Source organism: Dromaius novaehollandiae, chromosome 3, assembly GCF_036370855.1.
Source record: "Dromaius novaehollandiae isolate bDroNov1 chromosome 3, bDroNov1.hap1, whole genome shotgun sequence".
Taxonomy (NCBI): domain Eukaryota; kingdom Metazoa; phylum Chordata; class Aves; order Casuariiformes; family Dromaiidae; genus Dromaius; species Dromaius novaehollandiae.
The window spans coordinates 7,124,939-7,139,855 of record NC_088100.1 but is presented as its reverse complement, the minus strand read 5'-3'; positions in this window follow the sequence as shown (position 1 = coordinate 7,139,855).

Below are 14,917 nucleotides of genomic sequence, written 5' to 3'. Positions count from 1 at the left end.
GAGCTCCTGTAAACTCTTGATGATCCTGCTGTGGGTGGGATTTCCAAGGTAATGGCTCTCTGGAGACTTCCTTTTGTTCCTGGCAGGATTGGGGGGGGGGGGGGGGGGCAGCCATTCACCTCTCCCCGACTCAGCGGATTAATAGCAATCGGTTCTTCTCTGCTTGTACTGCCCCAAACAGAGCTTTTAAGACAGGACCACCTTTTTGTTAACACATGTACATCTAAAAGGACTCCATGAGAATGAATTTAAGTTTTTTGTATAAATATGAGGCCTGCACATAGCAAAAGGGAGAGAGAGAGAAGCAGAAGCAAAGAAGAAAGGAAGGAAAGCAAGCAGGTCCCAACCCCACACCAGGAACCTTGACTCCACTTACCGTGAAATTTAAGGACAGGCATCTCCTCACTTTACTCATATGAAAAAGTGAAGCTTGCTTGCTCTCACTCAGAGTGTCTTACACTTTTTCCTTCTCTTTTCCTAACACTCTCAGAGACTTCAATCTTTAGCCAGTCATCTTTGCTGTAAATTTCTTTAAATTGTAATTGGATAGTCTTCCAGATTCTGGGAGACCCCTTTGTCAGAGGAATTCCTGGGAATATAGCCCCTATTTGATAAAATTGAGAGTTGCTAAACTAAGAAAGGACTGACTAAAGATAGATTCTTTGTTCATAGTAGAAATCCTGTATTACCAGCAGCTATTTTTAAGGAACTCCGTAACAAAATATGTATACTTGTACATTCCTGTATTTTAATTTGGTGAAATAAGACTCTGAATTTATGAATATTGTGATCTGTATGTAAGTCTCCTTGGGAATTTGGACCTTAGCCTGCATGATTGCTACCCTCAACCTTAGAGATCCCAAATGTGCAGGCAATATTTGAGCTAATTTCCCCAAATCAGTTTCGTTTTTGCACTCTCTGAGTGTGCATGTGGCTCCTAGTCACATGCAAAAGCCCTACACATAAGACTTAGAGAAGCATGTCTCAAAGTACATGACGTACAAGCTGTTTTCACAGACAAGCAAAAAGAGTCAAAACACAGCACAAAGGCAATTATTTGTAGATCTGTGACAGTGCGTGTGAGAAAAAACAAAAACCTGAAGCCAAGTCAGAGTAGCTTGAAAAACACTTGTTTTTAAGTTCCCTTAACTTAAAAACTACCCAAGAAAGTAAAGAGAATGTCTAAAGATCAGTCATTCTACACAGGCATGTGTTTGGGGTTACAGAGGACAATTTTTCTGCAGCCACCTCATGTTATACTAATGCAATACAACATATTCATATAGTGCCTTTCATGCACAATGTATGCATCTCCAACTGCATCCCCAAATGCAACCAAACCGCCTGTTTTTATGAAAACTTGTCAATAATGTTAACTGAGTCTAGAAGCAGATAAAACGTACCATTTTTTAGGCAGTAACCTAACATGATGGATACTTGGGAGTGAGTGTTAGAGAAAGCTGAACTTGTGGAAGCTGTAATGGCCATGGGGGAATGTAAGATCTGAAACAGGATCTTGGAAAGTCAGGCACTGGTGCTCTTGGCTAGGCAAGACTGGACAGAGAGACTTCAAACACAAGAGCTGAGAAGGAAGCCTTGCCAACAGCAAAGATAGACATAAGGAACAAAATGTAGGAATTAGAAAGACTGGATACAGCTGAGAAAAGAACTTTGCTGCTTGGGCCAAAATAATCTACGTGGAGCCTATGCGTTTACTCTCTTAAAACTAGCAGGGAAGCTTAGTTCAGAGTCGTAAAATGAAGAAGCCACAGAACGTAGCTGCTTCACTGAAGTAATGTATGTTATCTGTAATGGATGCAATTGTAGTTGCTTGCAATTGCAGTGGACAGCTTCAGAGCACTTCAGTGATGGGCCTGGGACTTCAGAGGTAATCAAAGGGGTGAGATCTGTTCGAAAAGATGATTACAGCAATTAATGTAATGCATGGAGTATAGTACAGTTTTTTTTGTATGTGTTAGGCTGACTTTCAGGGCCAAGTAACAAAGCAGCAATAACTTACCCTAATAGCTCCAGAGGCTGCAGAAGTGCCCAGAAAAACAGCTGAGAGTGGAAACTGGAGGAGAAGAGAGTAGCAGATGTGCATGGAGCTCCAGCTTGTGCCTTTGTCAAGCACAGTGGGGGATCTTGGGGTTACTGAGTTCAGATGGGAACTGGAGGGAGACTGGGGCAAGAGAGGAGGTTGCTTGGGTCAGAGATGATCTGAAACTGGGTTGGGAGGTGAAGAGACAGGGTGGAAAGACCTGTGAATAGGTGGGAGGAATGGGACAGACCTTCAGTGGTTCTACAGAGGTAACGTGCAACTTTTGTCAGAGGGTAATGAAGTGCTGCCTCTGGTCTCAAAATGAATATTAAAATGCAGAGACTGGACCTTTATAAAGGTGATCATATTGAATTTAACATCTAGAGATTAAGCTGAACCAGATCATAATTGGAGCCTAACTGCAGTCTCCTATCAAGGCTTTCAGTTTTGTATATACCATTTCACCAGTGCTCGTGGGCTCACTGGCTTCCCCGTCACACGGAAGGACTGAATTGCCCTCAGTGAATTACTCCTGGTACAAAGTGCTGTCAGGGAAATCAGAATCAGGCCTCAGCTGCTTTTCTTATTGCCAAAGGGAACTTGGAAGAGTTGCCAAATGCCCTACGTAACCTGCATAAAAGCTGGGCCTTTCTGTATGCCAGGAACATAGACTTCCCTTCGCATGTTTATTAAGCCCTACACGTTCCTGGTTAAAGATGCATGGGAAGCAGTTTTTTCCACCTTGCAAAAGTTCACGCAGTTTCAGAAGTGTTTCCATTCTCCAGTGCAAGGAAATCAAGAATTTTGCAAAACTTTTTCATGATGAACAAGGGAGAAAGCCTCCTGCCAGGACCGTCCCTAGCCTGGGTCACAGGCTCAGCTGCATGGGGTGATTCTGGCTCATGTGCCATTGCCACCACATTCACAGCAGACTCCAAACTGGCTTCTCCTCTCTGAGACAAGTGCTCTAACCACTGTGTTAGAGTCAGAACTGGTTTCATGATCATTTGTTTATGCACATTGTTTCCACTTTCCAAGCACTGTCGTTGCCCGAAGGAAACTTGTACAGATGGGATGGGATGGGATTTGTCTCACCAACCATTAGCCATCAGTGATGGATCCCTTTGCAGCGAATGGAGATCAGCACATGAGAAGAATAACTCATCGCATGTATCTTAGGATGGGCTGAATTGCTCTCCAGAGGTTCCCGTTGCTCTCTAATGAACCACAGGGGAGTCTAGAAGGCTCTATTTTGGACAGCTAACGTGAGATGAGATGAACCCAGTCATCTGAGATGGGGCTGTGTCACAGAGGACAGGCATGCACAGTCCCTTTGGCCTTCTCGGAGGGGTGCCTGCATGCCAGGACTGCACTAAACAGCTCTTTTCCTTCTTCCTCTCCCCTGCCTCTTTTGTCAGAGCAGAGCAGCTACACGCATTCCTGGCAAAATCTGCAGCCTCAGGAAAAAGGCTTTTGATCAAAAACTCCTTCTGTTTTTCATGGTCCAATAAACAACCTCTTCATTTTCAAACCAGAATTTTCATAAGTAGGAAGTGATTTGGGGCTGGGTGCAAATAGGAGCACCATTAAGTAAGCTTATTTTCAAGATGTGGAAGTATAATCTGTCCCGAAAATCTGATCTTCCAAGATCAGAGAATCAAAGTTATTCAAAGGATCATGCTGGGTATTCAAAAATCCAGGCACCTTAAACCACTAGAAAACCTGATTCCTGGAATAGGTGACGCCAGATGTTTGTTAATCAGCATCATCTTTCATGCTTTCTTCACAAACAGAATACTACGTACATACTCTATTCTAGTGGGGATTCTGATAATACAATGCTATACCTTCACAATCTGAGAAGATGAAAAGATCATCATTTTTAAGGAATTTTTTCCAATGCAGCTCCCTGTGTGTCAGGAAAGTATTCCAGCCAACACCTGGGCTCATATAACAGTTGCAGAAAGAAAAACTTCCAGTGATTGATGGTTTGTCCCACTGCAGAGTGTCATTTCCACCTGTTGTGCAAACATATACAAGTAATTAAAGCTGATCACCAGTCAGCCTAATAGTGTTACATGCAGAACAAATCCAGCCCAGTCTCCTGGCTTTCAACATTTTTCTCCAGCTTGAGAAAACCTTTGCATTCCTGTATTTCTCCCTGATGCACTCTGACTTACCAAATACTAGTTGCTTTGGATCTGTAGTAAAGCTAAGGCTGAGGGACATCCTGTGGATAATATCAGGGTCTTGATCCAAAACAGACAAGATAACTTGTCTGTGTCCAGCTGGCCATTCAAGAAGGCCATCATTTTGACTGCTGCAGAGATGGAAAGTAATCTCCATGTAATTCATGTAAGGTGAAGTATTTCTTCCATGAGGATACAGCTGTAAAGCAAAGGCATAGCCTTCCGAGCTGTAAAATACAGGGCTTATGATATAATCGCTTTTTGAAGTACTGTTAAAAAGGGATGTGAAGGTTCTGATGTGCCAGATGTTGGTGGGGCAATTTGCCTCTGTCAGGCTGGTGTCATCAATGGCAATCCCCCCCGCAGACTTGGCTGGATCTCTTCTGGTGCCCTGAAACCCATAGAGGAATTTGGTTTGGACACCAAAGGGAATTCTGACCAGTTTCTAGTGATGTTCTCCATCAGCTGAAGGGAGAAATAAATCCACTTAAGAACAAAAAGTCCAGTGCACAATCCTAAATCATGATGGGTCTTCCTCAAGCTTCCTTTGATCAGTTTGTCTAAATGAGGATTGTCTGATGCCCTGCATCCAAACTAATCTAAAAATGGTCTTAAAGAAACCATCACTGGGTCAAATTCTGCTTTCATGGGCACTAATTCTGGAATTACTCAACTAAAGTAAATGAGGGTTAGATTTACAGGGGCACTTAAGCAAATTATTGTATGACAAACCATCCCAGGCCTGACTTACATCGAAGTTCATCAGCACTTCAGCTATGGAAAAAACATATTCACCTACCTGTGATAGTGTGCAGCTTTTCCATCCTCCTAATGTTTCCAGTGCCATCATCTTTCTTAACCCAGATAACCAACTTATCTATCTTGTGCACTTCCATTTAGCCTGTAGAAAAACTGAAGGCATTTTTCTTTCCTCCTTGGATAAAGGATGCGAGATTCCAAAAGAGCTGGCTGACCAGCATGTCCAGTTTTTGTATCTAAGTGCATGAAATATCCTCCATCTAGGAAATACATAACACAGTGATGTGATACGAGTTTTTGCTCCATTCAGTAATGAAACTCCAGTGCCAAATAAGCTTTATTACGGTTTTCACTTGCCTGGTTATAAAATTAATTCCAAATTAGAACAAATACTTCAATAGAAAAGAATTCTCTCGACATTGCAATCAATATTAAAATGTGAATGCACTGAAATACGGCTTGAAAACTAGTGTTCAGTTGACTAAATGGGGTACCCATTCAGTTCCATTCATTAGAAATGAAGTGCAAAATGTACATGAGACAATCCTATAAACACATACAAATACAAGTGAATGCATCTGGCTAGGGATTTTATTGAAGACAAACTGGGAATGCACTGGAAAGGTCCTGTTAGGTCATGGCATTGTCTTCTATATTCACTGGAAACTGTGTCATGTAAGGTAAGCCTTTTATCAGACTGCCCCATACAAGTAGCTGAAGAATTTTTTGCTTTATTTCTGCTATGAGTAAAGGATTTTTTAGCTTCTAACCATAATTGTTTCATGACCAACTCATACCTACTCATGCTAATGTGTTTCAAATATTTCCTGTCTTTCATATTTAGCCTGCAGTTCTACCTGTGGGTCTCTTCTGAGCCTGCAATCTTCCTGGTCACAGAGGCTGACCACTTTCAGTCCACTCTCATTCTCTGGATCGGCCCTATTCTGTATAATCCAATTTAAAATCGGTCTCTTGAAGGCGGCTGAGCAGTAATAGCGCCAATGTTTCCCATACCTAAAGGAAATACCTATTCTGGCAGCATGGACATTTTCAAGCTGCATCACACTGGGGATCCTCAAATACCTTGTGGTTGCATCTATGGGTTTGTAGATTTCTGTCCATTTGGGAGCTGAGTGATGCTAACAGCAGAGACCCTGTAGATAACGATGGATCTGAAACAGCCACCTGATCCTAGTCTGAGCTTTGCTATCACCTCCAGGTGCTTGTCTGCGCTTGCGTGCATTTCCATAGGCATTGCTGGCATTCTGCATTAAGTTCCCCTACAAATACCCATGCAAGCTGCCTATTTTCCACTAACTTCTGACCCATTTGCTCTCAGGAAACGTTTGAAGGCTGGCTGTTTAGTGTTTACATCTTCTTCTTCTCCCACAGTGGAGATGGGCAGTTAGTTGTCTGTGACAAGGCACACAGGGCAGGAAGCGGTGTCAGCTCCTCAGCCACATGCTCTGTCACACATCACAGTCTTTACAGTGTCAGCAAACCACACATCCTGCAGAGTGCAAGCAAACAGGCCATCGAACAACAGACAAACAGTCTCATTGCCCCACAAATAAGAAATTGTTCCTTCCTCACCAACACTGGGACCTAAACAAACCCCCTACTCGTGTTGGGTCCTGCTCGTTGATGCTCCCAAGTGCTGGCTGCAGCCTTTCGCCTTTCCCCAGATCTACGCTGTCACCCAGGCACACCCAAACCCATGCCAGGCCTATGACACTGCCACTCTTCTCCTCACAGACTGCAAATTTCATACAACCACCAGATCTCCAGGCTGTAACAGAACAGAGCGTTAGGCAACAGACAAGATCTGTTAGGGCCCAAAGCCATCTCCTGCTCTTGCTTCCCTGGGAACAAGTCCCACAGAAACAGCCTTCTTTTCCGTTCTGTATTTTTTCCCCTCTCTTGCATGGTGGAGGACTTCTGTGGCTGACTGCTTTGTGGCTTTGGAAACAGATGTGCCTGACTGTGACCAATTGTATGCAGCACAGCCAGGCTCATGCTCATGCACCTGACTTGCAAAAAAAACCTTCTCTGCTGGAGGACTTTTGGAGTGTCTGTACAATACTCCTCTGTGGTGTTCAATTTTTTCCCCACTGCCCTTAGAAAGAGACCCTACACAACTCCTGTATCCCAACAGCAATCAAAATACTGCAGAACTCAATGCATTCCTATTTGTTCAATATATGTTTGAATCAGTGCAGCCTGAGCCAAAGCCTTGATCAAAAGGACCCCTGCAATACTTTACTCAGAAGAGGGGAAATAACAGCTGCTTCATCTCTCGGATAATTCTTCAGCCTCCTTACGTGGTGCAGCTCGAACAAACTTTAAATTAGCAGCCGCTACACTTTTCAGATATGGCTCCGTATTGCTCAGCGCCCAACCCTCAAAGAAGTCTTCTGAGGGCGGCTGCTTCCTGCTTTGTGCCACATTCTGAAACCCAGCTTGCTATTCTGACGATCCTGAATCAGATTCGGCGTCAGAATTTGTTTATAAACAAGGTTTGTGTTTTGTGATATTTGTCTAATTATGTACTTCTGTGGGGACACCTGAAGTGAACTCCTGTGCCAAGGGAAAGTGTCTTTTAGCTTTTTTTTTTAACTAAAAAGGCCAGAAAACAACCATAATGCCATAAAATATGCAGAAAAGGATTGATCCTCACCTGACTTAATTCCATGGAGTTCCCCTGAAGCTGACCACTGCAAAGTGGTAGGGGTCCCTTGATTTTAATGGAACTACAACCAATTTGCAGCAGCTAAATCTCAAATTCTCCTTTCTTTATGAGATGTTACAATGTAGGAAAGCAGTTTAAGGAAGAGTTAAACATTAAAAAATGAAAATGATTAGCCTTTCTACCTGAAAAGTTGAAAATCATGTTTACTTTCAGATATACAGTGATTAAGCTTAATACTAGGGCATTTCTAATGTCTCTTATCTATCTCTGTGTATTTTCATTTTCACATGTTTTAAAACCATGGTAAAGTCTAATAACCATCCAAAAATAGAGCTGCTACCTGCAGTTTCCCACCAAGGTATGGTCTTCATATCCTGGTTTGCCCAATGTATGGTCCCAGTCAGCATCATCTTGTCAACTCTGCACCATCTCACAGACACTGATGTATACAAAGGAGCACTGGTCCAAGAAGGTGAGGCTTGAAGCTGCCAGAAATAGGGTAACGTATTTTACCCTGTCCATCAATATCAAATAAGGCTTTCACTGTCATCCCTATTCCCAGACTGCTTACATACACCATTTAACTCCAGTAAATATGTTCTTAATGCAACCAAAGACTACACAAGGTTCTGCATCTACATCTCTGTTACCACACGTAAACGATGCTTCCTCCTGAAGGCACCATCTGTCTCCTTCTCCCACTCTCCATTGATACTTCCTTGCTTGACCTCTGAGTGCTAGTTTTCTCTTTCAGATATCTGTCATTTTCTCTAAGCCTATGTGTGTTACTGTTGGACCAATATTTGGTTTTGCTGGGTTTATGTTAACACAGTATGTCAGTACCACACAGTGTGGGGGAGTATTTACTTTCATAACTTTGCCCATGGAAAGTACAATTATCCGCATCCATGCTTCTGACCCCAATTGTCTTATCTGACATCACACAGGCAGTAAAAAGAACTTGAAATACTGTGATTTCAGAGACACCAATTGCAGACTACCATTATCTGAAGATTTTATCATCGTTAGCAGCATCCCTGGATGAAACAGGTATTATTACAAGTAAACTCACAGTGAAGTCCATGAGAATGAAAGCTATTAGACCCTTGATTCACTCCAAAGGTGTTCTATAAATAAATGGGGATCCAGCCACCATGGAGCATGCTTGCTGTATAAGAACTATAATTTCTTTTAGCAGCCCAAAGGTGAAGTGTTCCTATGCCTGTCAGATGTTTCAATCCATGCTATTGTGAAGCACGAACAAGGATTTTTCAAACACATGTGTGAGAATGAACTTACTGCAGTTGTACATGCGATTCAACCTCAGTAAGTCAAGCCAGCTGAAATCCAACATCTGCCCAATAATCTCACTGAATTCAGAAACTGTTGTTGTAACGGATGGGACGTTGCTATTGATGTTGAAAGAATATGGTCCATAGTGCAGGACTGACGCATACTCATATGGGGTATTGAGGTCATCGAGGAAACCATCATTGTGTTTGTCAAAGGCATATGCAAAACCTAGTCAAAGACATACAAGCATGATCAGGCAAGACCAGAAATAAAAATGAGTGCAAAACTTTTCAAAATGCTTTACCCATGACTAATTATTGTTGTAGTTGTCAACATGCAGACAGTCATTTTTAACTGGAGACATTTTGGCAGAGAAATTAATGAACCCAATAATAGCAGTTAACAAAAATAGATGGCAGTGCCATTGTTAAAAGGAACATGCGTCTAAAGATAATTCTCAATCTTTTCAAACCTGCAGTGTACCTTCAATAATTTCATCCCTCCATATCTGAACATAGTCATCACGATCTGTCCTGGATTGCTCATGGCAAAATCCCAAGGCATGAAGGAGCTCATGTTCCACTACGGCTTTATAGTCACACCTCTCTCCTATAGATGCTGTCTGGCCACTCTGAAAGTCCCCCACATAAGACCAGCACCTGTAAGACAAAGACTCAGACACTGCATCCATCCACTCAATTGCAAGATCAAGGTGTAAGTAACAAAATAATGTTTTTTAGAATCACCTGCCTGAAATTTCCAGTCTTATGCTTGTCCAGACTGCTAATTTATGCCAGAACATGAAACAACATGTGCTTTTGTTGCTTTGCCACAGCCCAGCAATGAGTCCCTGACCCAGAGTGCAGCCGGCCTCCTTTTTTCATTTTGCTCTCCCAGGGGGGGAGAGCCACCCCTGCTGCGCAGCAGAGCATGCGTGTCCTTGAACTGGCTGCATGTCTCCTAAGGGAGGTGGTGATGGCAAATTTAATATTTGCTCTCCAACTCTGGATAGCCCCAGCTCAACCAGTATAGGGAGAGGAGGAGCAGAAGAAAAGCAGCACAGAGGAGTATAGTAGGTGCCTTACAGCATCGTACGCTGAGCTGGCTGATCATGTGTATACCAAAGTACCTAAATAAGTGGTCCAGTTTTCAAAGGTGCTAAACAGCCTCCAGTGAACTTGGGTTGCCTTGCCTTCCCTGGTTCAGTTCCCAAACACAGATTTAAATCCTAACTTTCTGTGTCCGTTCAGGAATAATTCATCACAGTGTGTTAAAAAGAATAACCTTCCAAAAAATGCTATGCACCATCTCCCCGTACCCCAGGGGATCTGCACTGGCTCCTAGACACACACACTAGCTGGCGTCACCAGCTTCCTCATGGTCCTACCCAGCAAACGGGGGTTCCCCTTGCTTAACTCTGGATGGTCACAGTGTCGGCACGTGCCGCCGAGCCTGCTCCCCAGGTGCCTGTTAGAGTCACTGGACAGAAACAGGCAATTGGAGTGTGATCTGTTTTACACCTCTATTTTAGGTGAGATGGTTTGTGCCCTGGAAGAGTCACCTCCTCTCCCCTGAGTGCACAGGCAGCCCGCGGTGGCTTGCCCAGCGGTAGAGGTTGCTGGATTCAGCATTTGGTCAGTTAACCCAGCTCCGCATCTGGAAGCAAGAAGGAAGTTACATGCTAATGCCAACACACTCGTGACATACCCCACCGCTATCTGACACCAGGAGGAAGTTATTTGCTTGTTCTCCCTGAAGGAGTGCCAAGGAAGGGATTCTCTTCAGTAGCTGGCATGCAAATGGAAATAAAATATTGTTCTCTTATATTAAGAAAACATTGAGTGCAGATAATACCTTTGCCTGGTTAGTCTGTTTGCATTGGCTTTGTTTTTAGTGTGATGCAAACAGGCTTTGGGAGAGAAATGTGGCTCCAATATTTATGACCTCTATACTAGCAAGAATTAAAATGAATATCTACACAGTTGGGAAGAAATCAAACTGTGCTCATAAAGCACACAGAACACAGTGGTACAAACTAGTCTGTTAATACAAAATTACCCACCCAGCTTCTCAAATTTCAGGTAAGTTTTTTCCCCTTCATAGGGCTTGAAATCAACACAAGACTTCAGCCTGAACATGCCAAATGCCTGCAGGACAACACCTTCAGCATTCAGATCTGAAAGATACAGAAGAGGTAACAATAAGAATTGGTCTTCTTTTATTGTGTTACACTAAATAGGCATAATTCTGGATGGAAATTGTGAACATGTGTTAAAAATATCAACACGTATTAAAAATATCTACTTGGATGAAAGTACAAGAGGCTGTTAGAATTCCCTTGCTAAAACTATCTCAGCAGAGGCCGTCGGGAGAGATAATATCTTTTATTAGGCAAGCTGATACAGCTGGAAAACACAAGCAGACTTTTAAACATCCAGAGCATTTCTCAGGTTTTGCTGGGTATTTTATTGCATGCCATTATGTAATTTCAGCTATTAAGTATTGTAAACTTTGGCCATTTCTAGCTCCGGGTTAGTAAACACAGGAAAGATCATGGGATTTTAACAGTGATTTACTATTCACTTTAACAGCTAAACTGTTCAAACTTTAAAATAGTTTCTAAAATTAGATGACAACAAAAAGGAAGAATCCTCTTGACTTTTCAGTTAGGAAATGGCTACTATTCGCTGCTGACAGTACTGAGCTGGAACTGTTAAGAAGAGATGAGGCTCAAAGGGTGCAGTAGATCCACTTGGATATTCCTATGATTATTTTCTGACTTCTTTATCAAGGGATCCCGACCAGATGCACTGATAGAAATCAAAGTGTCCGCTCATCAGCATTGGGGCTGATCATTGGGGCTGATCATTGGGGCTGTTACACTGATAACAACGTGTGCTGTAGCAGAGCTAAGTCGCTCTGTCTGGCCTACAGTGCCAACGGTGTTAACACAGTGTAACTCAACAGCAAATGAAACTAAAGCAGCCCGGAGGGCTGTACAAAACCACAGTATATCTAATGCAAGTCATACCACAATAAAAAGCTTTATTACCCAGGCTGTCAGCTAGGATATAGGAGATGGGAAATTTCCATCTGTAAGAGCTGTTTCTCAGAGCATTTCTCTCCAGCTGTTAAGGAAATCAATATATTTGTGTTAACATATTAAGCTCGATCTATAGGCTTGCTGAAGTTGATTTAGATCAGTAACACATACCGGTAAGATAATATCACCTTCAAAAGCTGCCTTTCTGTTTCGGAAATGAGATAAACAATCAATTAGACCACAGTGATGTATCAAGGACTACACAGTCTATCTGGCTGCCTCATCAGCACCCATCTCTCTTTAAGCAGTAACCGCCCAGGAACATGCATGCAGATAACCATTGCTGCACTACAACATGCCAGTGCCCTCTTTGCAGCAATATCAGATACAGGAGAATTTGGGGTTAGATTAAGACTTCCATGTCAATTCATAGCACCTGCCCAGGGGGGATTTGTTCCTATTTCCAGCACTCATATCCTAAAGCCACTATGGAGTTTTAAACATTGCTGTTAATGTTTAGGTGGGGTGGGATCTAGGCAGAAGTTAGGCATCTAATAGCCTAGTTAGCTAACCTAGGCTGGTCATCTAAGATCCCCATATAGTCAAAAGAGAAAGACAAGCACTCTGGAGAGAGAAGGGCTTTAGTCCACCTTTCATAAACACCTGAGCTTGAACTAAGCTCAGACTCAGGCAACTGAATATAAATGTCTACACTGCAACGCCTATGCATCTCAGATCCTGCACGCATTACAGTTGCCTAAACGTAGGTGTCCGTTGCCATCTGAGATGCACCAGGGTATCCAAAATATCCACATAGGCTGGCAGCTGCGATGCTTGGGGGAGTCCCCCCTGCCTTCTGAAGTGGCACCAGAGAAGATAGATTTGAACCAGCAACAGACACCTGTGTTTTAGCCAACCAATTCGCATCTTCCATTGAAACACTGAGATAAGCAGTCAAGCACAGCATTTGAGACTCCTATTTTATAGTCCTCCTTTTTTTAAAGTGTCAGCTTCCCCCTGCAGAGCTAAGCCAAATCCAAGCCACTGTGTGGTCCTGGTAGAGTCTAACATTTTTGTTTAATGCCTTTGTGCAGACACAGCATAGACAGTTCATCTTCAGGCCTTTTATTATAGAAATAACTTCTATTCTGCTCACATACGTATGGGAAGAAAAAAAAAATAGCAGCACTATGTGTTACTGTTCTGTCAGCAAAACCAGAGGAAACCTACTCCAAAGCATAAAGCAGATAACAGGCAGCCCCAGGAAATGAAAGCTCTCTCACGGCAATGACACTGAAATGGTGGAGGAGGGCTAACGGTACTTGAGCTTTGTATTGTCGTCATCAGTCGTGTGAAACCAAGTAACTCACTTAAGATGAATGCAAATTAATGAAGAAGAAGTGGAATTAGAGCCAGCGGTGAGGTGTCTCCGGGAGTTGTTTCGCAGAAGAGCGCAGGGGTGAGCGATGTGGGTTTGGGCCAGCCCAGGAGGTGCTGAGCCGTGCACTCCCAGTGCTGCGCTCCTCCTCTGAAATGCAAGGTCTGCTGGGCTTTGCAGACCACTGCTCTCCCAGGAGCAGCTGAGTGTGTTTCCAGATTTAAGACTAAGATCTTGGGCTGCCTACAGAATTATCCTTGTGGAAATTTCCTGACCTTTCCAGCTTCCCTTTCTATCACCAACCTTTGATGGACCTTTCTTTCCTCTGCCCCTTGCCCTGGTCTTGCCTTTCCATCCTCTCTGACTGCTACCAGGCTCCAAAGGGGAGGTCTTCTCCCTTCTCCCCAGAAGTAGCTGAGGTTCATCACACACATTTTAAATTATCCTACAATACTCATCCATGATGCATTTGGGAATTTTCTTACATATGAGGGAACTTCCAGCCTCCTCTGGTGCCATCACAGCTGCCAGATTTGCAGTCTCCAAAGGCTAGCTCAGATCTCTGTAGTAATTCAACACTCTGCTTACTTACTATCCTGGCTTACCTGAGTTTATTTCTGGGATGTCCTTTCTATGCTGCCCTCCATCAACATCATAAACTATGAAATGAAATAATACACAATAATACAATTTAGTCAGTGGCTAAAATGACATGAGTTGATACAACTCCCACGCTGATGACTTACTGCCTTCCACTAAAAGAAAAACAAAACCATTGCATCCTTCCCTCTTTCTTCAATAGAGTTTTGGATCTGAAACATAGAAGATAATTTCAAAATCACAGGCAAATGCGGTGAAATCTCACCCTGATCCTGAGCCAGAAAATGGAGGAAAAGGATAAGAATACCATAAAGGCATAGAAGCAGGTAACTAGGGCTCATATCCTCCGAGAATCCATTTCAGAAGCTCATCTAGTGCTACCTGCCAGCATAGATATAGCATCCTGTGGGTGAATACCCTTCAAAAGTACCGATAACGATAAGCCATCAAAAGGGTTGAACGCTGTAAGGAAGTGCAGATTTTAATCTTATTAGATATAGCCATAAATCAATGTGATAAGCAATCTGCCTCCCCATTTCATTACTCGTCTTAGCAAATTAACCCTTGTAGCAATCAGGGGCTATTGAACTATCTAATAATATTTCTGTGATTTCTTCAGAGATAATATCACTCTTTATTTCTGCTTTCCTCTTCCCACTTTGACAGGAGCCCAACAAAGCTGCTGAGAATGGAAACAGCACCTTCTTCAACAGAAGAGGCTTGCGATCTGCAATTGGATGTATATAATTCACTTGAAAAAAAGGTTTCCTGGGGGGGGGAGGGGTATTGCTGGAAATATCTTGGGATATGCAAACAAATATTTCTTCTCATCTGATTTTCTGAGTAAAGCATCATCTTTAATTAATTTATTTAATCAGTTAGCTTTATTTTTGTAATCAACAGACCTTCAGCCATCAATTTCCAA